The sequence below is a fragment of the Giraffa tippelskirchi genome, chromosome 2 (genome assembly GCF_054371585.1).
Source record: "Giraffa tippelskirchi isolate mGirTip1 chromosome 2, T2T-mGirTip1v1.2.pri, whole genome shotgun sequence".
Taxonomy (NCBI): Eukaryota; Metazoa; Chordata; class Mammalia; order Artiodactyla; family Giraffidae; genus Giraffa; species Giraffa tippelskirchi.
Window position 1 is genome coordinate 45403895 of NC_137276.1, and position 24477 is coordinate 45428371.

Genomic DNA, 24477 nt, shown 5'->3' on the forward strand with positions numbered 1-24477 from the left:
GTGTCATGGTGATCAAACAGCAAGAACCTATACAAAAAAAGAAAATCAAAGCATACCATTATAAAAAATCATAAGTTACAAAGCAGACAAAAAGAGGGGAAGAAAAAAACAAACAAACTACAGAACAGAAAATAATACATTGGCAACAGTAAATACTTTTGTTGTTGTTTTAGTCACCAAGGCCTGTCTGACTCTCTTGAGACCCCGTGAATAGTAGCCCGAAAGACTCCTCTGTCCATGGGATTTCCCAGGCAAGAATACTGGAATGGGTTGCCATTTCCTTCTCCAGGGTATCTTGATCTAGGAATCAAAACTTTCCTGCATTGCAGGCAGATTTTTTTTACTGTTGAGTCACGGGGGAAGCCCAGTAAACCATTACCTATCAGTAATTTAAAATAGAACTAGGCTGAATAAATGGATTAAAAAAAAAGGGGGGGCCCAATTATACACTTTATACAAAGAATCACTTCATCTTTAAAGACTCACAGAGGCTGAAAGGGATGAAAAAAGATATTCCGTGTAAACAGAAACCAAAAAGAATATAGAATATCTATAGTCCTACCACTTCTTGGCAAATGGATGGGGAAAAAATGGAAACAGGGGCAGATTTTATTTTCTTGGGCTCCCAAACCACTGTGGATGGTGACTGCAGCCATGAAATTAAAAAGGCTTGCTTCTTGGAAGAAAAGTTATGACAAACCTAGAGAGCATATTAAAAAGCAGAGATATCACCTTTTGCCAAAAATGGTCCATCTAGTAAAAGCTATGATTTTTCCAGTAGTTGTGCACAGATGTGAGAATTGGACCATAAAGAAGGCTGAGCACCGAAGAATTGATGCTTTTGAATTTGTAGTGCTAGAGAAGACTCTTGAGAGTCCCTTAGACTGCAAGGAGATCAAATCAGTCAACACTAAAGGAAATCAACCCTGGATATTCATTGGAAGGACTGATGCTGAAGCTGAAGCTCCAATACTTTGGCCACCTGATGTGAAGAGCCAACTCATCGGCAAAAACTCTGATTCTGGGAAAGATTGAGGGCAGAAGGAGAAGTGGGTGACTGAGGATTAGATGGCTGGATGGTATGACTCAATAGACTTAAGTTTGAGCTAACTCCGGGAGATAGCAAAGGACAGGGAAGCCTGGTATGTTGCAAAGTGTCCATTGGGTCACAAAGAGTTGGACACGACTTAGGGACTGAACAACATATCTATATGATTAAATACATTTAAAGTCAAAAACGGAAACAAAAGGTAACAAAATCAATATATAATGGTAAAGGAGTCAATTCATCAAAATAAAATACTGCAAGTATATATATATATATATACACATCCAACATCAAAGGCCATAAACATATTAAGCATATATTAAAAGATTTGAAAGCAGAAAGAAGCAGTAGTGCAATAATAGTATGAGACTCCAGTACCCCACTTTCAACAATGGATAGAAAATTCAGACCAAAAATCAGTAAGGGAATATTAAACTCATACCACATTTTAGACTAAATGGACCAAACAGATACACAGAACATTCTATCCAACAGCGGTAGAATGCATATTCAAGTGCACGTGGAACATTCTCCAGTATAGATCATACATTAGGTCACCAAAAAGTTTTAACAGATTTAAGAACAATGAAAAAATATCAAGTATCTTTTACGACCACAATTGTATGAAACTAGAACTCAGTAACAGGAGAGAAGCTAGAAAATTAACAAATGTGTGGAAATTAAACATACAATCCTGAACAATCAAAGAGGCAATCAAATGACTGGGACACTTGAGGCAAATGAAAACACCTCAACAACATTTATGGGATACAGCAAAAGAAGCCCTGTGAGGGAAGTTTATAGCAACAAATGCCTACAGTGAGAAAAAAAGAAATATATTAGACATCCTAATTTTACAAAAGGAACAAGAAAAAGAACAAACCAAGACCCAAATTAGCAGAAATAAGGAAATAAACAATAGAAATACATGAAATAGACTAGAAAAATAGAAATGATTAATGAAATTGAAACTTCTTTTTGAAAAGATAAGTTAAACTGGCAAATCTTTATCTATACTATGGAAAATAAACAAGACAAAGTCAGAAATGAAAGTGTTACCAACCTGATTCTTTTTGCCTGAGGAGCAGCAAGCCAAATGCTGAGTCTCTGAGGTTTGCAGCAATTGGAGAGTTTATTCACAAGGCAGCCAAGGGAGCAAACTGGAGAATTAGTTTCATATCTGCCTCCCCAAAGCCAAGGGGCTGGGATATTTACAAGATAAAGAACAAAGAAGCAAGGCAGTCTGAGGCATGGGGAGCAGGGGGAAAGGTGATTGGAAAAAGGTGTGGTAATCATCCTTCTGCACAGGTGTAACTAAGCCAAAGGACTCTGTGTGTGCATAAAGGAGTCCTTTAGTGGCATCTGAGGGTGGAGTTTTGGAGCCCTCTGACGTCAAAATGTCACCAAGCAGATCTGGAGTAAGCCTAGTGGAGGATTTGTGGACCTATCCAGACTTAAACTATCTCAGCTCAAACTAGACACAGCTAACTCCAAGTTCCTAAAAACATCTCAGGCAAACATCTTATTGTTTAGGCTGCCTGCAGCTTGAAGGACATGCACGTCTTTTGTAGCGATAATTAAAATGACCTTGATTAGTGAAGACAGGTGAAATGGATTTGACTATTGATTACCAATAGTTTCAGGAGGAGACAAAAAATTGATATCACAGAAATGTTAAGGATTTTAAGATATTACTATGAACAATTATACACCAGGAAGTTGGGTAGCCTAAAAGAACTACATACATTCCTAGAAATACACAAGCTAGTTTGAATTGTGAAGAAACAGAAAATCTAAGTATACTGTTAACTGGTAAGGACATTGAATCAGTATTCAAAAGACTTCTAACAAAAGAAAGCCTAGGGCCAGATGTCTTTACTGGTGAACTCAACCAAACATTTAAACAAGAAGTAATGCCAATCCTTCTCAAAAACTGAAGAGGAGAGAACATTCCAAAACTTCATTGAAAATGAGAGTGAAGGAAGACTGCACTTTGAGGTTCTGACTCCTGGGAATCAAGGAAGAGTCCCATTTCATCCAAGTCATCTCATCTTTCATCAGCTAGTTAAAAATTAGATCACTTTTTACATGAATGTATTTCAAATTATGGATGTTTATGAATAATTTATATATATACACATATATATATATATTCAACTGTTCATGTGTATTAAGTTATCCAAATATACATATTTCACCTACACACTTAGAATATTTGGGTAACTTTTCTGACTTATGTTCATTTCTAAATACTTCATAATAGGCTATTCCTGAATGTAAAAATGGAATCTTACCTGATTACAGTTGCAACTCATATATGCAAAAAAGATGAGGGAGACTTTGCAGTTCTTCAGATGACTTTAACCAACTTAAATGTATTGCGTTATATAAAAAGAACACAAAAGTCAAGAGGTATGGAATTCAACGGCAGTTCTAGAATTACTGTGTGCCTATGAGTTTATATAATACTAGGCTTCCCTTGTGACTCAGATGGTAAAGAATCCACCTGCAATCCGGCAAACCTGGGTTAGATCTCTGGCTTGGGAAGATCCCCAGAGGAGGGTATCACAACCCACTCCAGTAGTCTATCCTGGAGAATCCCCATGGACAGAGGAGCTGGAGGGCTACATGGGGTCACAAAGAGTCAGACATGACAGAGTCTTTATATCTTTAAATAGGTATAATTATACCTGCCCTAATATCCTGACTGCTCTCATAATAATCATGTAAGGCAGTATATTAAAAAGTACTTTGTAATCTGTAAGTACTGCTAGGCATTATTGTAGACCCTGTTCAGATTTTCACATATCCCTGTACAATTCACAATTGCAATTATCTGTCTAAATTAAAAGCATCTTCTTTTATGTATAAAGATACTGTGTATTATCATCACATATTTAAGATATACACTGTTCATAATATGGTATATGCAAAATCAATACTTAAGTAAAATAATAATCCATGCTCTCCCTGTTTAGCAGTATGTGCTCAGTCAAGCATGCTCAGTCACTCAGTTGTGTCTGTGACCCCATGGACTGAAGCCTGCCAGCCTCCTCTGTCCATGATATTCTCCAGGTAAGAACTCTTCAGTGGGTTGCCATTTCCTTCTTCAGGCGATTTTCCTGACTCAGGGATAGAACCCGTGTCTCCCGAATCTTCTGCACTGGCAGATTCTTTACCACTGAGCCACCTGGGAAGCACTTATGTCCAAATATACGTATGAAATAATAAATTTCAGACATAACCTAAAACTTTACATGTAAATAATATTGCTTTGAGCATGTGTAGAATTGCTTTGAGAAAGCACTGCTCTGTAAAAGACTTGGAAAATAAGTACCAAACAGACATTGTTACTGCAATACAGAAGCAAGTAAAACTAGCTCTGTGAACAATATTAAAACTGTCATAATAAGAAGAAAAACTTCAAACCATCCTTAAAAGTTACACAAATTAGAATATTCTTTTCAAACATTATATATTTTATACTTAAAACTTCTAGAGACACCGCTCAGGTATTTATAAGACCCCAAACAAAAAAAAATCCTAGCTTGAATTTATCAGCTGGGTATTTCATGGCTGATTCCACATCAAGGGGAAGTTGCTAGCCCTAAATTTAAAACTGGAAAATTGAACAGGCAATATCAGGGAATCCCAGAAGTGAAGGAAAAGCACTTCAAATTTGTTTAACAAAACCACGTTTTCAAACTAACTTTAATTTATTCATAAGAGGGCCATTACACGCGTTCTTTTCAAAAGGAAACTTCTTAATTGGAACTAAATCATTCATTATTCACTGTGATACAGGTTTTATACCCTTAGGTTCCATGTGATTATTCACATGTTCAGCTGACAGAACGGAGGAAAAAGCTATCCTAATGATTTAGCTTGGCTTTGAGTCACTGGTTTTTATCTCACTTTTACTTCCAATCTCAGTTACAGACTGTGTTAAAGCTGGGGAAAATAACATTTTGGTAGATGGTAAAAGATAAGTACAAGACATTTCAAGTTGCTGAAGCTTTCATTAAATTCCACACGCTATTTCAAATTCTATAGCTATTTAAATGAGGGGCTAAGACTTTTCTGTTGTATTTACTTAAGAGCTTAAAAAGTACTGTTTAGAATCCAGCAGTCAACCTATTGAATGGTGTGATTAGACATTTATTTTGACAGTGCTCAATGATGACTCAATTATGCCCCCACAATCAAACTAGCACGTCATCAAGATGTCTACAGATTTGAGTGTTTATGAGGTGACAACAAACCCACATACTCTAGAATTCTGTCATTGCAGCATCTGAATAGAACAATTGGGTGTTAGTCTAATGCACATTAAGTCAATTTGGAACTTTAGCTAAAACAACTAAAATTATACCTAAGCCCTTCGAGCGAGTTACCAAAAGAGAAGATACTCTTGAATAACAAAATGCATATTTGTAGGATCAAAGAATGTCAGTGCTTGAAAGAGTATTTGAGATCATTTAAAATCAAGCTTTGCATTTTTTTTTTAAATTCGGAACTGAGATTCAGACATTCCAAAATTAAAAAGTTAAAACACAGAACTGAGACAACAATCCAAAATTTTTAATTCAGATGTTTGATTTTCCTTCTATCATGCAAAAGTACTTCCTGGAAATTAAAGTTAAATATAGCATGTCTTAAAATGCATCATAAAAACAGAGATTTGGTGTACTGATGCATATAACCTTATATTGTTTAATCAGTTATGTAAGATCTTATAAGAAGAAAAAAACAGGTATTCATAAAAAGGTTCTTATTACTCCCAGTCTACTGAATTTCTATGACTAACCTAAATCCTGCAAAATGTGTAGTTGATCTACAGTGAGTAAGATATATACAAAGATCTTTGTTGAATTTCTGAAATTAAAATCTGTCAAACTAAAAAAACATCAGTATGTCTTAAGAGTCTAGTATACAAAATGGTAGAATTGTGAAAAGGCAAAATACTAAAAACAAAGTCAGAAATCTTGGTGTCTCATCCCAATTCTGCCAATACATATCTTTGTAACCTAATCTAATTCACTTAAACTCTTTGATCATTGTTTTTAATAACTCTACATGGTCCCCATATGATTTAACTGAATTCAAATATGCACACTTTTAAAATTTTAATGAAAGTTTCAATTTTTAAATATATTTACAGCTCATTATACTGTAAATAGCATATATTTAAGGGATGATATATATTTCTATTCCAATAGGAATAAGAAAAAAAGGAAAATTAAACTTTTTTATCATTGAAATTTTATTTTAATTTTAAAATATCAAATGTGTATTATTTAACAGCTAGGAAGTATACAGTAAACTCAATCTCTGAGTAGTCATTACCTAAAATAGAAATATTTATTTTCCTAAACTCATCTCTAAAATAGAGACCCGCAGAAAGAGGGAGCTATTCTTTTTAGGGAAAGTAATGAATTCAGGAGTACTCATTAATTTTATAGCAGCTCTTTCAGTTTCACAGTGAAACATAAAAAGGTCTATCTTATTGGAAAGACTATCAAGTAGCTATCTTGATACTTGATGAGAAGAAATTTGTTCTACTGTTTTAAATGCATGGGTGCTAAAGCAAGACTTAGAAATATTTTTGTTAGACAGTTTCATTCTACTAATATCTTCTATAGCAGAAATGACCGATAGTAAAATAATTCAAAACACTCTCTCTTCTGAAGGTGATTTCCACATAAAATTTGAACACAGTTTTAAATAGCACATTACTATGATATGAATTTGAATGACTTTGGAAGGAAAAAATATTTTATAGGGTGTTAAAGGTTCACTGATAGAGTATATTTCATTAAAGTAGTTTGGTCACTGTTCCTGTAGGATCAACCTCAAACCATCGTAAGAGAATTCTATATCTTTTAGTCAAATTTGACTTAATAATGACTACTACATTAATCATACTAAGTTAGTAGGACAACTGAGGTTATCTTGGTAGGAGGATGATATAACGCTGTTAATAACATCTGATTACAATACCCAAGATGTCTTATACAAATTCAAAGTGCGCCTTTTAAAAAATATAAAATAATTTTCCTTTCATAGAAAGCCCTTAACATTAATTTAGAGCTAGCTTCTAGTATAATTTAAACTGCTCAATAAATGGCCATTTGATAATTGGTTAATTATTTGGAAAATTATTTAAAAAATCAGATTGATTATCAATATCTTATAGGTAACTCAGCTATAACTAAAATCTAAAATAAAACTTAAAAACAGAAAACATAACTGTGAATATTCAAATGATGGCACAGTGAAATAGCTTTTTATACAAATCATGAAAGGCAAAAGTAATGGGAAATATCAATAGATTTATCTTAATAATTTATGTTATGTATATTTCATTGTTATTTAGTCACCAAGTTGTGTCCTACTCTTTTGTAACACCAAGATCTGTAGTCTACCAGGCTCCTCTGTACATGGGATTTTCCAGGCAGGAATACTGGAGTGAGGTGCCATTTCCTTGTCCAGGGGATCTTTCTGACCCAGGGATGGAACCCAAATCTCCTGCATTGGCAAGAGGATTCTTTACCACTGAGCCACCAGGGAAACCCCTTGACATAATTTTAAAAACAAATACATACATTCAAATGAACCTATCTACAAAGTAGAAGTTGAGTCACAGATGTAGAAAACAAACCAGTGAGGAAAAGGGCAGAGGAAGGATAAATTAGGAGAGTGGGATTGACACAAACACACTACTATTTAGACAGTTGATAACTAAAAAGAACCTCCTGAATTGCACAGGAAACTCTATTCAATACTATGTAATGACTTAAATGGGAATAGAATCTTAAAAAAAGAGAGCGGATATATGTGTATCTGCTTACGTATGTGTGAGATACGTGTATCACTCACTTTGTTTTACAGCAGAAACTAATACAATGTTGTAAATCAACTATACTCCAATTAAACATTTTTAATAAAAAAATGAACTTGACAAAAAAATTACAAGCAACTAGAAATTAACAGTTATATCTGTCAATAGTAGGACTGATGGCATATATTTTTTTCTTTTTGTATTTTTCAAGTTTTCATTATTAGGAAGTATTGTTCTGAAATTGGGACTTCCCAGATGGTGCTAATGGTAAAGAACCCCCCTGACAATGCAGGATACGTAAGAGATGCAGGTTCAGTCCCTGGGTCGGGAAGATTCCCTGCAGGAGGAAACAGCAACTCATTCCAGTATTCTTGCCTGGAGAATCCATGGACAGAGGAGCCTGGTGGGCTACGGTCTATAGGGTGGCAAAGAGTTGGACACGACTGAAGTGACTTAGCATTCTGAAATTAGAAAAAAAGTAACATTCTGAGTGATATAGAAATGGGTACTGAGAAGTAAGGTGTGTTGTAGCAAAATCACATATTGGAGTCAGCTAGTAGACAGCAAGGCACTTATGAATCTGGGAAGATGGAGACCCCTGATGCATGGCATTGAAAGATTGATAACACTGTAAACTGAGGTAACTTGGGAAGTAGAGCTGTATCTAATGAAGTTCTAGTGTTAGTAAGCATAGGTAAGAACACAGAATATTAGTATTGTATGATAGGTTATACCTGCATTAGGCAGATATTATTAGAAAGAGATGACCTTGGAAATACATAGTCAGGTTACAAGCAGGAATGAGATGGAATATATTCTGCACTGTATCTCCCATTCCATTTCACTCTGAATAGGGGTGTTTGCAATAGTTATCCTGTACCTGTTCCATATTATACATTGAAGGTGAGGTAGAGCAGATAGATTTTATCTATAAGTTCTGGATCAAGAGGAGAACCCCTTGGAGAGATGCAACATTATGGAACACTCATATTGTAATATTTTTCTTATAAAAATGTATAATCACTACAAATACTGCAAGGAAGGAAAGGCTCTAAAGTGTGTGTTCATGAAAGCCCAATTATGCGCTCATATTTTTGCTGTTAAGAAACTTGAAAACAGCCAAAGACTAGTCCAGTAGATCAATGAGTATCAGCAAAATTATATCATCAAACGTTTCAGTGACATAATCAGATAGTCCTGTGGCAGGATAATCCCTGCATTTATATTTACTTTCTCTTTCTAATAATTAGTGCACACACATTTAGAGAAATGGTATTGATTCCATATTGTTTTAGGTTGAAATTGGCTAATAACTCCTCTGTTGATCTCTTTTAATTCTTATCCTCCTAATTATCTGTCTGATAACGACCATTTAAATGAGAAAGCTCTGATTACAGTACATCCTTCAGTTCAGAATGGCAACAGGTAAGACACTTAGGCTGCAGGCAGATCTTAGGCTGTAGACTCAACTTGACAGACAAATCTCACTTTCATAGTAGCCAGCTTTAAGAACTAAACACAGTTCCATGATTATTTTCCATCTAAATTTTTATGTTAATTTTACTCTAACATTTAATTGATGCTGTTGAATGTTACTATTCAGTAATAAAGCAGCTGAAGGCCACTGCTTTGCTCTGAAAAACGAAGAAAGAAAGATACATAATTCCTATAAATACAATTCTAATAAAATTAGAATAGAGTATATTGTCCTTATTAAAAAATATAATTATTTCTAACTGTGCTTTCGTTTCAGATAATTTTCAACAAGTATAGTGATAGAAAATAAACACAATTCCAGAAAAAGTCAGCTTTTTAACAGCATTGCTATTTATTTATTTTCTTAAATTGTAGCTACTCAGTGTCAAAGAGGTTGAACACCAGAAAACCTACTATCACTCTGCTCATTTGCTTTGTTTTTTTTTTATTTTTTAACTGTACTAGTCATTCACTAAGTAAGTTCCCTTAGGCAAAATTTTTGAGATAATCTCTCATAGGATTAAAGGGTTTCCTTGGTGGTTCCCTGGAAAAGGTCATTTTTCATTCCAATCTCAAAGAAAGGCAATGCCAAAGAATGCTCAAACTACCACACAATTGCACTCAACTCACACGCTAGTAAAGTAATGCTCAAAATTCTCCAAGCCAGGCTTCAACAGTGCATGAACCGAGAACTTCCAGATGTTCAAGCTGGATTTAGAAAAGGCAGAACAACCAGAGATCAAATTGCCAACATTTGTTGGATCATGAAAAAAGCAAAAGAGTTCCAGAAAAACATCTATTTCTGTTTTATTGACTATGCCAAAGCCTTTGACTGTGTGGATCACAACAAACTGTGGAAATTTTCTTTAAATTCTGAAAGAGATCAGAATACCAGACCACCTTACCTGCCTTCTGAGAAATTTTTGGTCAGGAAGCAACAGTTAGAACTGGACACGGAGCAACAGACTGGTTCCAAATTAGGAAAGGAGTATGTCAAAGCTGTATATTGTCACCATGCTTATTTAGCTTATACGCAGAGTACATCATGAGAAATGCTGGGCTGGATGAGGCACAAGCTGGAATCAAGATTGCTGGCAGAAATATCAACAACCTCAGATATGCAGATGACACCACCCTTATGGCAGAAAGCAAAGAAGAATCAAAGAGCCTCTTGATGAAAGTGAAAGAGGAGAGTGGAAAAGCTTGCTTAAAACTCAGCATTCAAAAAATGAAGATCATGGTGTCTGGTCCCATGATTTCATGGGAAATAGATGGGGAAACAGTGGAAACAGTGGCTGACTATTTTTTTGGTCTCCAAAATCACTGCAGATGGTGACTGCAACCATGAAATTAAAAGATGCTTACTCTTTGGAAGAAAAGTTTTGACCAACCTAGACAGCATATTAAAAAGCAGAGACATTGCTTTGCCAACAAAGGTCTATCTAGTCAAAGCTATGGTTTTTCCAGTAGTCATGTATGGATGTGAGAGTTGGACTATAAAGAAAGCTGAGCGCCGCAGAATTGATGCTTTTGAACTGTGGTGTTGAAGAAGACTCTTGAGAGTCCCTTGGACTGCAAGGGCATCCAACCAGTTCGTCCTAAAGGAAATCAGTCCCGAATATTCATTGAAAGGCCTGATGTTGAAGCTGAAACTCCAGTACTTTGGCCACCTGATGTGAAGAAGGGACTCATTTGTAAAGACCCTGATGCTGGGAAAGATTGATGGTGGGAGGAGAAGGGGATGACAGAGTATGAGATGGTTGGATGGCACCACTGACTCAATGGACATGAGTTTGAGAAACTCCGTGAGTTGGTGATGGACAGGGAGGCCTGGCATGCTGTAGTCCATGGGGTCGCAAAGAGTTGGACACAACTGAGAGACTGAACTGAACTGATTGAACTGGTGGTTCACACAGTAAAAGAATCTGCTGCAATGCAGGAGACCTGGGTTCAATCCTGGGTTGGGAAGATCCCTTGGAGGAGGGCATGGCAACCTACTCCACTATTCCTCCCTGAAGAATCTCCGTGGACAGAGCAGCCTGGCAGGCTACAGTCCATGGGGTCGCAAAGAGTCAGACACAACTGAGCAATTAAGCACAGCACAGCCTTTGCAGGAGAAGTAAGAGAGGCAGGTTTGATCCCTGGGTCAGGAAGATACTCAAGAAGGGCATGGCAACCCACTCCAATATCCCTACTGAAGAATCCCATGGACAGAAGAGCCTGGCAGACAGCATACCCTCATAGGATTAAAGCAAGTGTTTGTTGTAGTTTTTTGTCGGTGGATCTATTTTCACAATTCAGGAAAGTTTAATATTCCTAAGCTCATCCTAATAGCAAAAACAAATTAAAAATTTCAAATTCATTTTTATTTAAATATATAAAAATATGCATGCTCCCTTTTAGGATCATGACCAACACTTTAATTCTATGAGAGGGTTTTTGTATACATATGCAACTATCACATGGTCATATCTGATACTGTCTTTTCCACTGCTTTCCTCTCAAATACTTGCTCAAAACGTTTACCTTTAAAGAGTCTGAACTATGTGTCAGGCACTGTCATAAACATGCTACTTGAATTATCTCATCAAAGTCTTGTAATACTCATGAGGTACCAGGAGTGAGGAAACTGAAGCAAAGAAACTTTAAGGAAAAATGTCCAGCTTTACAGCAGCTTAACATTGGGGTTCAACTACTGACCTAATACCATTAGCCACTATTTTTACTGACTTACAAAGGTCTAGAGGGAGATCAATGCACTAGAAGCCATGATCTAAAGAACATGATTTGCCATCCAATATCCTAATCTGGATGAATACACATAAAGAGAACATGTCTAACAAGGTGACAAAAAATCAGGAAGAAGAACTTGTAATGCACTTTATAAGAGACAGGATCTCAATAGAGTTTGGAAATAAGTTAAAAAGTAAATATGTGCAAATAATAAAAGCACAATTATACATTTATTATTTTAACACTGTGCAAGTAAAATTCTCTTTTCACAAAGTTATCCATATCTTACAAAAAAGGTACTAACATACATTGATATATGAAACTCAGTAATCTCTGTAGCTTAAAGGCTAAAAATAAGAACTTTTTTCTTTCAGTGAAGAAAGAAAAACATCAAGCAGTCACAAAATTAACTTCTAAGAATACAAACTGTACACTTGAAAGTAAGGGAAATGTATAACAAATGTGAAACGACATCAGAATAGAAAATCCTCAAAGTATATAAAATTGGTGCTGGCAATAAACAATCATATAGTGCTAGATGTAAAATCAACAATATCATCAAAAGTCTTAAATTTATGTCTTAGAGAATTTTTTTCAATGCTGTCAAAAGCCCTTAAAGTGTTAAGAGTCAAGAACATAGTGTCTGGGGCTTTGATTTGAACCCAGATTCCATCTCTTCATATTCAATAACTGAAAAAACTTTTTCTTATACCTGGGAAAATAATAATATGTACTTTATGAAGTCATAAGGATTAAATGAGTTTATAAACGTAAAGTACTTAAAGTAATAACTTGCATAAAATAATCACTACATTATTAATCATTATTTTGGTAATCTGCATTTTTTAGTCTAAGCATATATTTAATGAAGATAAAAGTATCACATATATTTTTCAAATTTCTAAAATGTTTTTGATTACCTATCACATAGGTTTCCAGAATAATCATATTTAATATAGAAATCATATACAATATTTATATTACAAATACTGGAATTCCATAATTATTCATCAGTTTAATGTTCCTTAGGGTAAGTCTTCACTGGCTAACTTTTTATTTATTAAATTTTTGCCCAGAGCAATTAGTCTCCTTTCCTAAGATTGTATCCCTAATCCCACAATCTTCCTTCTACCATTAGAAAAATGAGTAAGGGTTTGACTGCTTACTCCTACCCCATTCTTGTTAATCAATATACTCCTACTTTATAATAAGTATACAATTAATAACATAAACTTACTATGCTTTTACCAAGTTTAATCTGCTATTTTGGGGAATAGAATGTTTACAGGTGGGTCTTAAATTACTTAATACATGCCAAATTATCAGTATATCATGGCTCAGATAAATTTGAAATAGCAATAGAAAATATTCTCAGAGTTAAATACACACCATATATATTAGAGAGTGAATAATGGTAGGGAATTTGAGAACTATGGGTATTGTTGTGTGTTTATGTTGTATGCATCTGCATAAGGTTATAATTTTTATACTTCTGATTACAAAAATATAGAATCAAATTATACTCCCCCACATTTCCATAATGTGGTGAAGAAGAACATATATATATTTCTCCTAAAAAATTACCACAATATTTTTAATAAGTCAATAAAATATTTCTTAGAGAAAACAGTATAACATCTGAAAACTTGGAGTATTATATTTCAGGTTGACTACAAAGTCAAAGCAAATATATAATTTAGCAGTGTTATAGTAACTAATGGGCTTCCCTGGTGGCTCAGGCGGTAAAGAATCTGCCTGCAGGAGACACGAGTTCAATTTCTGGGTTCAGAAGGTCCCCTGGAGAAGGAAATGGCAACCCATTTCAGTATTCTTGCCTAGAGAATTCCATGGACAGAGGATCCTGTCAGGCTACAATCCATGGGATTGCAAAGAGTTGGACATGACTAAGTGCATGGTGCTGCTGCTGCCAAGTCACTTCAGTCGTGTCCGACTCTGTGTGACCTCATAGACGGCAGCCCACCAGGCTTCGCCGTCCCTGGGATTCTCCAGGCAAGAACACTGGAGTGGGTTGCCATCTCCCTCTCCAATGCGTGAAAGTGAAAAGTGAAAATGAAGTCGCTCAGCCGTGTCCGACTCTTCCGATCTCATGGACCGCAGCCTACCAGGCTCCTCCGTCCATGGGATTTTCCAGGCAAGAGTACTGGGGTGGGTGCCAGTGCTTTCTCCGGGACTAAGTGCATACATAGCATTTAATATATTATTTTTCAGTTAAATTATTTCCAGGACTTAATACTTATAACATTAAACTGTATATGCTGCTGCTGCTGCTGCTAAGTTGCTTCAGTTGTGTCCGACTCCTAGCGACCCCATGGACTGCAGCCTACCAGGCTCCTCCCTCCATGGGATTTTCCAGGCAAGAGTACTGGAGTGGGTTGCCATTGCCTTCGCCTAAACTGTATATAATATGATGCAAATAATGATACCAGCTCAATTTAGATGTACATCTTTGCGACTAAAAACCCTTTAAATAATTTAAAATAATGTTTAACATTTATGAACCCATTTAAGAGAACATAAAATGTTATTATGCATGTGCTAGTTTAATACATAATACACTACCTAAAATTTGTTCTGAATAACATATATTGTGTTAATTATGTCAAATTATTTAGACAGTAATTAGATTTTATTGATTGAGCAAATGACTAAATCATAACATAGGTGAAAACAATTTTTACACTTTAATTACTCTAAGCAATTACTTCTTAAGAATGTACAGTATAAATAATGATTTGAATAGCATTTGGATTATGTATTTCAGCAAATAAAACCTGGGACAATATGTGTTTTTAACTTATACCAGTTTGATTCTTAATTATCTTTTTAAAAATGCTCTTACAGAGGTTTTGGAATCAAAATATTACATTAATTAATAACTAACTGATTATTTAATTTCTCTGAAAAATGTGTCCTTGATAGCAAAGGCGAAAGGACTTCAGATTGAAAAGGGATAAAACTAGTAATTAGAATAAAAAGTTTGATAAATCCAAGAAAATTCTAACATACATATATGTGTATATGCATATATTCATAAATATATATAATTTATTATTTGAAGTATGTAAGAAAAAAGTAATATTAGAAAATAACTTTGAGAGCCTTTTTAAAAAATATTATTCATAGTTAGCTACCTTAAGTCTCAAATGACACTTGTACGTTCTTTCTCTTCCTTGTTTTATACCTGAAAGGAATTCAGCACTAAAACAGAGGTAGAAATTTAAGTAAGTAATTCACAAATGAAAATTGTAGGAAAGTTACAAAATACCTAATGTCACATACATCATTTCTAATGTTTTATTCATCTTTAAAGCATAAGCCAGTATTTCTATTTTACCTTATTTTATGCAGCTGTAGGATAAAATCTAGAAACAATTCAATGTAAGACTATTTTTACATAAATTGTCAGTTATTTTATTTAAATTATGTGGTTGACCAGCCATGGTCATTTTGCTGTATAAGTACACAATGAGATATACTTCTTAGAAGAAAATTATGTCATAGCTTTAATAATTAAAAAATAAGAAAGAATCACTTTTCACCAGGAATCAAACTTTTCATTGTCATCCCATAAAACAAACTCTCAAAGTGTCTGGTGAAAGAACTACAAGAAAGAGGAAGACAAACATTCTCTCTCCACTCTGAGAGACAACATGAACTGGACCTAGGCACTATGATATCTCGTGCCTCTTGGATTTATTCTCTGTATAATAATTCTGTCCTCCAGTCTGAGTCCATTGGCAAACCCTGCCAAAGGAAAACCAAGAAGAGAATCTAACACATGCTCCACTTTTCTGATATGTCTCTCTTCCCCGGAGCCCATCTTCTGCTCCCTAGATTTATTAACGATTATACAGTAGAAGTGACAAATAGATTTAAGGGACTAGATCTGATAGACAGAGTGCCTGATGAACTATGGACAGAGGTTCATGACATTGTACAGGAGACAGGGATCAAGACCATCCTCATGGAAAAGAAATGCAAAAAAGCAAAATGGCTGTCTGAGGAGGCCTTACAGATAGCTGAGAAAAGAAGAGAAGCAAAAAGCAAAGGAGAAAAGGAAAGATATTCCCATCTGAATGCAGAGTTCCAAAGAATAGCAAGGAGAGATAAGAAAGCCTTCCTCAGCGATCAATGCAAAGAAATAAAGGAAAACAACAGATTGGGAAAGACTAGAGATCTCTTCAAGAAAATTAGAGATACCAAGGGAACATTTCATGCGAAGATGGGCTCGATAAAGGACAGAAATAGTATGGACCTAACAGAAGCAGAAGATATTAAGAAGAGGTGGCAAGAATACACAGAAGAACTGTACAAAAAAGATCTTCATGACCCAGATAATCATGATGGTGTGATCACTCATCTAGAGCCAGACATCCTGGAATATGAAGTCAAGTGGGCCTTAGAAAGCGTCACTACGAACAAAGCTAGTGGAGGGGATGGAATTCCAGTTGAGCTATTTCAAATACTCAAAGATGAGGCTGTGAAAGTGCTGCACTCAATACGCCAGCAAATTTGGAAAACTCGGCAGTGGCAACAGGACTGGAAAAGCTCAGTTTTAATTCCAATCCCAAAGAAAGGCAATGCCAAAGAATGCTCAAACTACCGCACAATTGCACTCATCTCACACGCTAGTAAAGTAATGCTTAAAATTCTCCAAGCCAGGCTTCAGCAATACATGAACTGTGAACTTCCAAATGTTCAAGCTGGATTTAGAAAAGGCAGAGGAACAAGAGATCAAATTGCCAATATCTGCTACATCACCGAAAAAGCAAGAGAGTTCCAGAAAAACATCTATTTCTGCTTTATTGACTATGCCAACGCCTTTGACTGTGTGGATCACAATAAACTGTGGAAAATTCTGAAAGAGATGGGAACACCAGATCATCTGACCTGTCTCTTGAGAAACCTGTATGCAGGTCAGGAAGCAACAGTTAGAACTGGACATGGAACAACAGACTGGTTCCAAATAGGAAAAGGAGTACATTAAGGCTGTATATTGTCACCCTGCTTATTTAACTTACATGCAGAGTACATCATGAGAAACGCTGGGCTGGAAGAAACACAAGCTGGAATCAAGATTGCCGGGAGAAATATCAATAACCTCAGATATGCAGATGACACCACCCTTATGGCAGAAAGTGAAGAAGAACTAAAGAGCCTCTTGATGAAAGTGAAAGAGGAGAGTGAAAAAGTTGGCTTAAAGCTCAATGTTCAGAAAACTAAGATCACGGCATCTGGTCCCATCACTTCATGGGAAATAGATGGGGAAACAGTGGAAACAGTGTCAGACTTTATTTTTTTGAGCTCCAAAATCACTGCTGATGGTGATTGCAGCCATGAAATTAAAAGACGCTTACTCCTTGGAAGGAAGGTTATGGCCAACCTAGATAGCATATTTAAAAGCAGAGACATTACTTTGCCAACAAAAGTCCATCTAGTCAAGGCTATGGTTTTTCCAGTGGTCATGTATGGATGTGAGAGTTGGATGGTGAAGAAAGCTGAGCACCGCAGAATTGATGCTTTTGAACTGTGGTGTTGGAGAAGACTCTTGAGAGTCCCTTGGACTGCAAGGAGATCCAATCACTCCATCCTAAAGGAGATCAGTCCTGGGTGTTCATTGGAAGGACTGATGTTGAAGCTGAAACTCCAATACTTTGGCCACCTCATGCGAAGAATTGACTCATTGGAAAAGACCCTAATGCTAGGAAGGACTGGGGGCGGGAGGAGAAGGGGACGACATTGGATGAAATGGTTGGATGGCATCACTGACTCAATGGACATGGGTTTGGGTAAACTCCGGGAGTTGGTGATGGACAGGGAGGCCTGGCGTGCTGCCATTCATGGGGTCGCAAAGAGTCGGACACGACTGAGTGACTGAACTGAACTGAACTGAATGTCATGTTCTCCTTGTATAAATCTTATTTACATATTCCAGCTCCTATTCTTTGTTTGTACCTGAAATCCTTGGGTAGACTTTGGCACTCCAGATATGAGTTATTAAATAGCAGAGACCAGCAGATCTCAAACAGGTTGTAGTTCAGGCCTACCTACATGTGATCGCGGTTTGTAAGACTTTAACTTGCAGAGGTTTTGTCTGAGGACTTTAAAACTTTCACTGAAATATGTGTTAGGATTTGTCTTCCTCTAGTGGTCCACTATTAAAATGCAAAGCAGCCTTTTAAGGAATCCATTAAATAACTGACTTAGTGTGAATGAATTTTCTCAGGTAGCATGGAAGAATTTAATATCAACACAAATAGTGTTTGTGAGACAAGAGTCATTCTGATTTTAAGAACATAGAACAGAGACAAGAACGTAGTTGATAAAAACAATATATTTATCTGGTATTTGTGAAATCACTTTAAGAGATAATATCTAAAGTTATGATTGATTTGTATCAGAGCACAGAGGAGGAAGAGAGTGGGGAAAAGATGAGTCTTAACTATTATCTTTTTTTGGACAGAACTTGGGAAATCTTTTTTCTTTTAATTAGCAATAATGAACATTTAGACTTTCAAATAGATAGTACACTCGTTTGAAAAAGACTGTCAGAAAATATATCATTAGAGGAAAAGTTCAATGTTTCCTTTGTTATAGATGATAATTAAAGATGGTTCAGGCCTTCCCGTGGACGGAGGAGCCTGGTAGGCTGCAGTCCGTGGGGTCACTAAGAGTCAGACACGACTGAGCGGCTTCACTTTCACTTTTCACTTTCATGCATTGGAGAAGGAAATGGCAACCCACTCCAGTGTTCTTGCCTGGAGAATCCCAGGGACAGGGGAGCCTGTGGGCTGCCATCTATGGGGTCGCACAGAGTCGGACACGACGGAAGCGACTTAGCAGCAGCAGCAGCAGGGCTTCTTTGGTGGCTCAGTGGCAAAAAACCTCCCTGCCAATGCAGGAGACACAGGTTCAATCCCTTGGTTGGAAGATCCCCTGGAGAAGGAAATGGTAACCCACTCCAATTTTTGCCTGAGAAATTCCATGACAGAGGAACATGGCGGGCTATAGTCCATGGGGTCACAAAGAACCTGACAAGACTTAGCAACTAAACAACAAAAGATGGTTCAAGATTTAGTGACTAAACAACAACAGCAAAAGATGGTTCAAAGGTAGAATTATGCAAAATATTATTGATCACAATGGCTCTACCATGTAGGATTCTCTCTTTATCACTCCATGGGGAAAGGGGCTATATAATAGAAAAAGAAGTACCTAGAACTTCCAAGAAAATGCTATATATTTTAATGCTATATATTTTAATAAAATATTATATATTTTAATGCTATATATGATTCTAAATATAAATGCTATATATTTAATACAAAGAAATGGATTGTATTTTCTATCAGTGATATCATTACTTTACAAAAACCTAATATGTGGCAGGAATCCTGGACCATGCATCATCATGTTTCAATCTCAATATGTCAATCATAACATTGTTATTTGGAATTAATATAAAACAAAAACATTCCTTTCATTTAGGTTAAGATTACCTTGCTAGGATAAAACTAGCTTTGTGATTTCCTTCTCAAATTTCCCACTTCTTGGGGGTGTTATCAATCAAATATCTAAAGAGGTTGTTGGAGGTTCAAGGAAAACAAAATAAAAACTCCCCCTAAAAATTAGCACATAAATTCACATCAATCTGTGTCTTACCTTACTTGAGAGGCCATATTTTCTTAAAGCATGCATTTTTAAAATTTCAACATGCACATATTTTAAAATAGTAATTACCAATATATATGCAGTTGAATCAAGTGTCTCTTTTTTAAAACAAAATAAGAAATGCAGTATAATCTTCCTCTATACTTGATGCTGTGCTGTTTTGTGCAAACCTTGTGAGTAGTAAAAAGCTGTAAATGTTTACTATTGTGAAAATGTTATGTACAAGCAGCACTGTATAAGAAAATACTATGAAAAAGAAAAAAAAAGAAAAAGAAATCAGAATACTGATAAAAGAATGTCAATGAATACCACACATATTGATGACCTCAACAATGACTCCAACAATAACCAACTTCCTTTGCCTGGGAAGAATGGGGGAAATTAAGAATTTCATGAAAATGTCAGTTGCAAAGGAAAAGACCCAAAAGAAATGATCAAATTTACCACTGGTTTCAGGATGTCATCAATCAGTTCCTTCACTTTCAGGGTCCACTTGTGAAGTTGAAGTTTTGTTAATGAAAACAAAGATAAATAGTAGAAAAAATCTGACTGTAGGGATTTTTAAGTTTACTTTCTCTTTTTATAATTTCACATAAACTACTTGAATTACTTTTCACTATTAGGAAATCATGTAAATATATGAAATAAAAAGATTAGCATGTTAAATTCTTTTAAAGATTTTAAATCTTTTCAAAATTGTCCTCCATTCAGTGAGGAACAGGTAATCATAATGTTTACTTAAAGTTATCCTTTAATCAAACCATCAGCACATTGATTTTTTTAATTTATTAATGCACAATAATTGTGAAGCATTTCCATCACCTTAGTTTTAGTGCCTCCCAGTTTTAGCCTCAAATGGCTACCATCCAGTGCTTTAAATACACAAATGATAGAAGCTTGGTATTTGAGAATAGTCATCATCTCACAGGACAGACATGACAATAATAATAACATTGATAATGGAAAGCAAGGAAGACTGAAAAGATAAATAAGAAACAATTTAGACTAATATGAGTTTACAACACTCTCCCTAACAAAAGACGTCTATTAGCACCAAGACTATATTTTTCACTCGACAATTTTTGAACTAGGAGAATTGGAATTACCCATGGTGTTAAACATGCAGTTAATTGGATCCTCTTCAACCAATTTCTCCTGTGTTAGGGGTCATAAATCTCAATTGTTATGCATTCTTAGGCAGTAAAATTTCAGAAAAATGGTTTTAGACCCTAGCACTGAAGAATTTATTTGAAAGTCAATAACTACAAATGTTTATTTTCACAGGCTTCTCAATTCTCTTCAAAGCTTTTATTAGGCAAGGAGTCTGACCTTCCAGGTAAACTTATCTATGCAGATCTAAGAAAAAGTTGATTCATGCTGAATATAATCCATCCCTCTACACACACACACACACACACACACACACACACACCCCTCCTATTTTAGCATTATTCCTTCTTTTCCACACAGCCCCAATTTTCTTTAAGTTACTATCCAGGTTCCTGGCCAAGTTCTCACCATTTCAGTTGTACCCTAGCTTCCCCCAGACACCTTGTCGCCCCACTTGGCTTAGCAGGATACACTCAGAATCTATCTAACAACTACATAACAACTACATATACTTTATTATTGGGATATTGACTTATTTCAATTCAGGGAAACCCCAACTCAAAGCTGCCCTATGAGGATGAATACACAAGTGATAGGGCTTACTGCGGGGAGATTTAGGTCCAAACTGGAAGTTACAAGTGTATAGAGCAAGAGAAGAAGAAGGAAAGGAAGATTCCACTAGTTGCAGCTTATGTGAAGAATACCGAGTAGCAAAGAGATGGCAAGAAGTAAGGAGGCCAGATCTTGGACCTTGTCTCTCTGCTTTACAGAATATCCTGGGATCTACGGCACACATGTGTAAGGAAGTTAATAAACCCATCCTAACGTTACTCTACTCTCACAAATGAGATTGGAAATAAAATGTAACAGCAGTTTTTCTACTGAGCCAAATATTGCAAGCTCGGAATACTAACTGGTTCATTTATTTCACTGATTACCACATGTAGATGTGACACATCAGGCACTGATTTTCAGTAAACCACCCTTTTAAGTTAACTTGCCTTCTATTTTCATCAATGTATTCATATTCTTGCCACAAATTTTAACTTCAATTTTTTTTAAGATTTTCCCCCAGTCCAAGAGTCTCATTTGCCAAAAAATCAAATGCCGTTTCTATCATCTCAAGCAATTTCTGTCATCAGCTAACATGCAACTATAGGGATCAATTACATATGCTTCATGCAAAATCTTAGCATGCTAAATTGCACTGACAATATTAGTCCAGTCTTATTTCAAATTACTTTTCTTAACTGAAAAAGATCTGGTATTTAAATAAAAACTTCAAGCAAGGCTAGGAATAGCAAAGTCTTACCTCATTCTTGCAGATTTTAAAAGTGTTCCATTCTCTCTGCACTCACAGTGCTTTGTTATATGGGCAGCATAGGGGAAAATAGAAAGAAATACAAGATAATGACAATGTCCTTGATATCCTGCACTTTAAAAATAGGAGAGCCCCCTCCTCAGTACACATACAATAAAGCAAAACAAGTTTCCATGCACTGCTTCTGGGCAATAAGAAAACTTGCATGGGGAAAACTTTTGGAGAGGAAATGAAGGTGATTTTTAAGCTGCTATTGCAGTTGTATATGACACTGACATTTATTTCCCATAATTCTTGCCCACAGGAAACACATCCTTTAAGAAACTGAATAAAATCAAATTGGACCTTTTCAAAATCTGCAAGCTGTCAACTTCCTGGAAAAGCTTAAACACTCCCAACGCAATTAAATCAATTTAAAGAGCACTGGCATTCAGGCGATGAGGCGGAAGGCAGTCCACCTTGAGAGTGTTTCTTATCTGGTTGTTCTTGAGCCTGAATCCTTAAAGGAGAGAGTGCGATGGGAAATGAGAAGAATGCCTCCTCTCCGTGAAACCAGACACCCTTTTGGAATCTGGGCTGAGCGCTAGAATCTGGATCCCACCCCCTTGCCTACCTCCAGGCTCCAGTAAGCAGCGGTTGGCTTCCTCCCCTTCGCTCCTTCCGCAGCAGCGGACACACGGATCCCGAGCAGCCTGAAGCTTGGGTCCCGCAGAGCGCTCCTGCCAAGCGCTTCTCTCCACTAGTTACCAAATTAGAAAAGGCACAGAGACGCGCAACCAGGATGGTGATTAAAATCCAGGTGTTTAAGCACCAGGGTCCCAGAAGGTTCCGACTCTTCTTCTGTACTCTTACCCAGCTCTTTCGCCTGGCAAACGGTTACCCAGGGACCTGGGAGCCCCTGGCAGCAGCTCCTTCTCTTCTGCTCTGCCTGATCCCTCCAATCTCCGCCGCCGCTGCCACACTGCACGCTCCGCTATCCACTCACCGCCCAGAGAGGAGGCCTGGCAGAGACAGCGCGGAGGGAGGAGAATGGATTAAACGGATAGATTTTTCGGGTAGGGGAAGAAAAACTTTGATGTTGGAACCGCACACACAGGACTGAGAAGAAACCCTAACAAGTTGCAGGTGCCGAGGCGGGGAGGACGCTTTCGCCAGCTCTGAGATAAATCACCCCCGACCAAAATAGGGAGAAGAAGCTCTGTGCTCCTTCAGCGATCCCCGAGAGCACTTCGTAATATTTGGTCTTCGAGTCTACTGGAAAAGCACAGGGTATGAGAAGCCCTGTTGGTTCTCTCCTGGGATGCAAAACCAAATGCGCCTCCCGCTGGAGAGGCTGGCGGGGGAGTCAGTGCAAAGAGGTCAGACAGAAACGCAGATCCAGGAAGAGCGAGGGGCAACCAGGGCTGCCGCCTGCTAAAGCAGAGGCGCGACTCCTTTCGGGCAAAGCGACTGCTACAAACTCCGTTCCCTCCTACTCAGGGACGGGCACATTTAAGGGCTTGAACAGACGTCAGCACCAGCTTAGCTCCAGGGGTGAGCGCCAAGGCTCCAGCCGCGCAGGCTGTAGCACGCAGAGGGCGACCTGCTTGCGCCGCTGAGTGACCTAGAGTAGAACACAGCGCTGGTGGCTGTCAACCCCCAGAGCCCATCTTGATGCCCATCGTAAAAGATGTACCGGTGGTGTTTACTGCGGTAGGTGCACTTGCCGAGTTGAGCAGAGCCAGAGCTGCGTGAGTGGGATCTGATCACTCTGCGCGCACCCAGCATTAGATCATCAAGGCGCTCAACACTTCATTTCAAGGGAACTCACCTCCCTCTTTCGCGATGACTTGAGTCATCGCTCTGATTCACTTTGCAAAGTTAGTTGAAATAGACGCCTTTTAAAATATAAAGGGAATTAAAAATTTCAATCTTGAAATTCCAATCAAGACATACTCAAATCTTTGCTTTATCCCCACATGCGTACTTCCTAATTCAGAGTTACAACGGATGAAACTATTCGACGTGTAAAAAAAAAAAAAAAAAGCCCTGCCCTACACTCTTTTTCTTAAGTGGTTTGCATGCTTAGATACTCACTAGGAACTTAGGAGCCTTTGCACAAGGACATGGTATTTCCACTTACTGTAAGTGGCATTTTCTAACGGTTTTGTGGCCATTCCCAGGTGGGCATCGAGGAATTAAATTCAAAGTCAGAAGTGTGATGAAAAGGAATTTTGTTTCTTTATCCTTTGTAAAATGACCAAGTATGTTTCCAAC

At 37.0% G+C, this 24477-nt stretch overlaps 2 long non-coding RNA genes across 2 annotated transcripts in view; one reads left to right on the plus strand and one right to left on the minus strand.

Moving 5' to 3' along the window:
* LOC145539672 (uncharacterized) overlaps nucleotides 1-3455 on the minus strand; it is an 870498-nt gene extending 867043 nt beyond the window's left edge. The window contains exon 1 of the long non-coding RNA XR_014077894.1: nucleotides 3343-3455. This is a non-coding gene — a long non-coding RNA (uncharacterized LOC145539672). The remainder of the gene's footprint in view (nucleotides 1-3342) is intronic.
* A 10641-nt stretch (nucleotides 3456-14096) lies between these two features.
* On the plus strand, nucleotides 14097-24145 carry LOC145539674 (uncharacterized). Its single transcript, XR_014077895.1, has 3 exons — nucleotides 14097-14250; nucleotides 21075-21126; nucleotides 22526-24145. It is a non-coding gene; the product is annotated as an uncharacterized LOC145539674 (long non-coding RNA).
* Nucleotides 24146-24477: the final 332 nt, after the last annotated feature.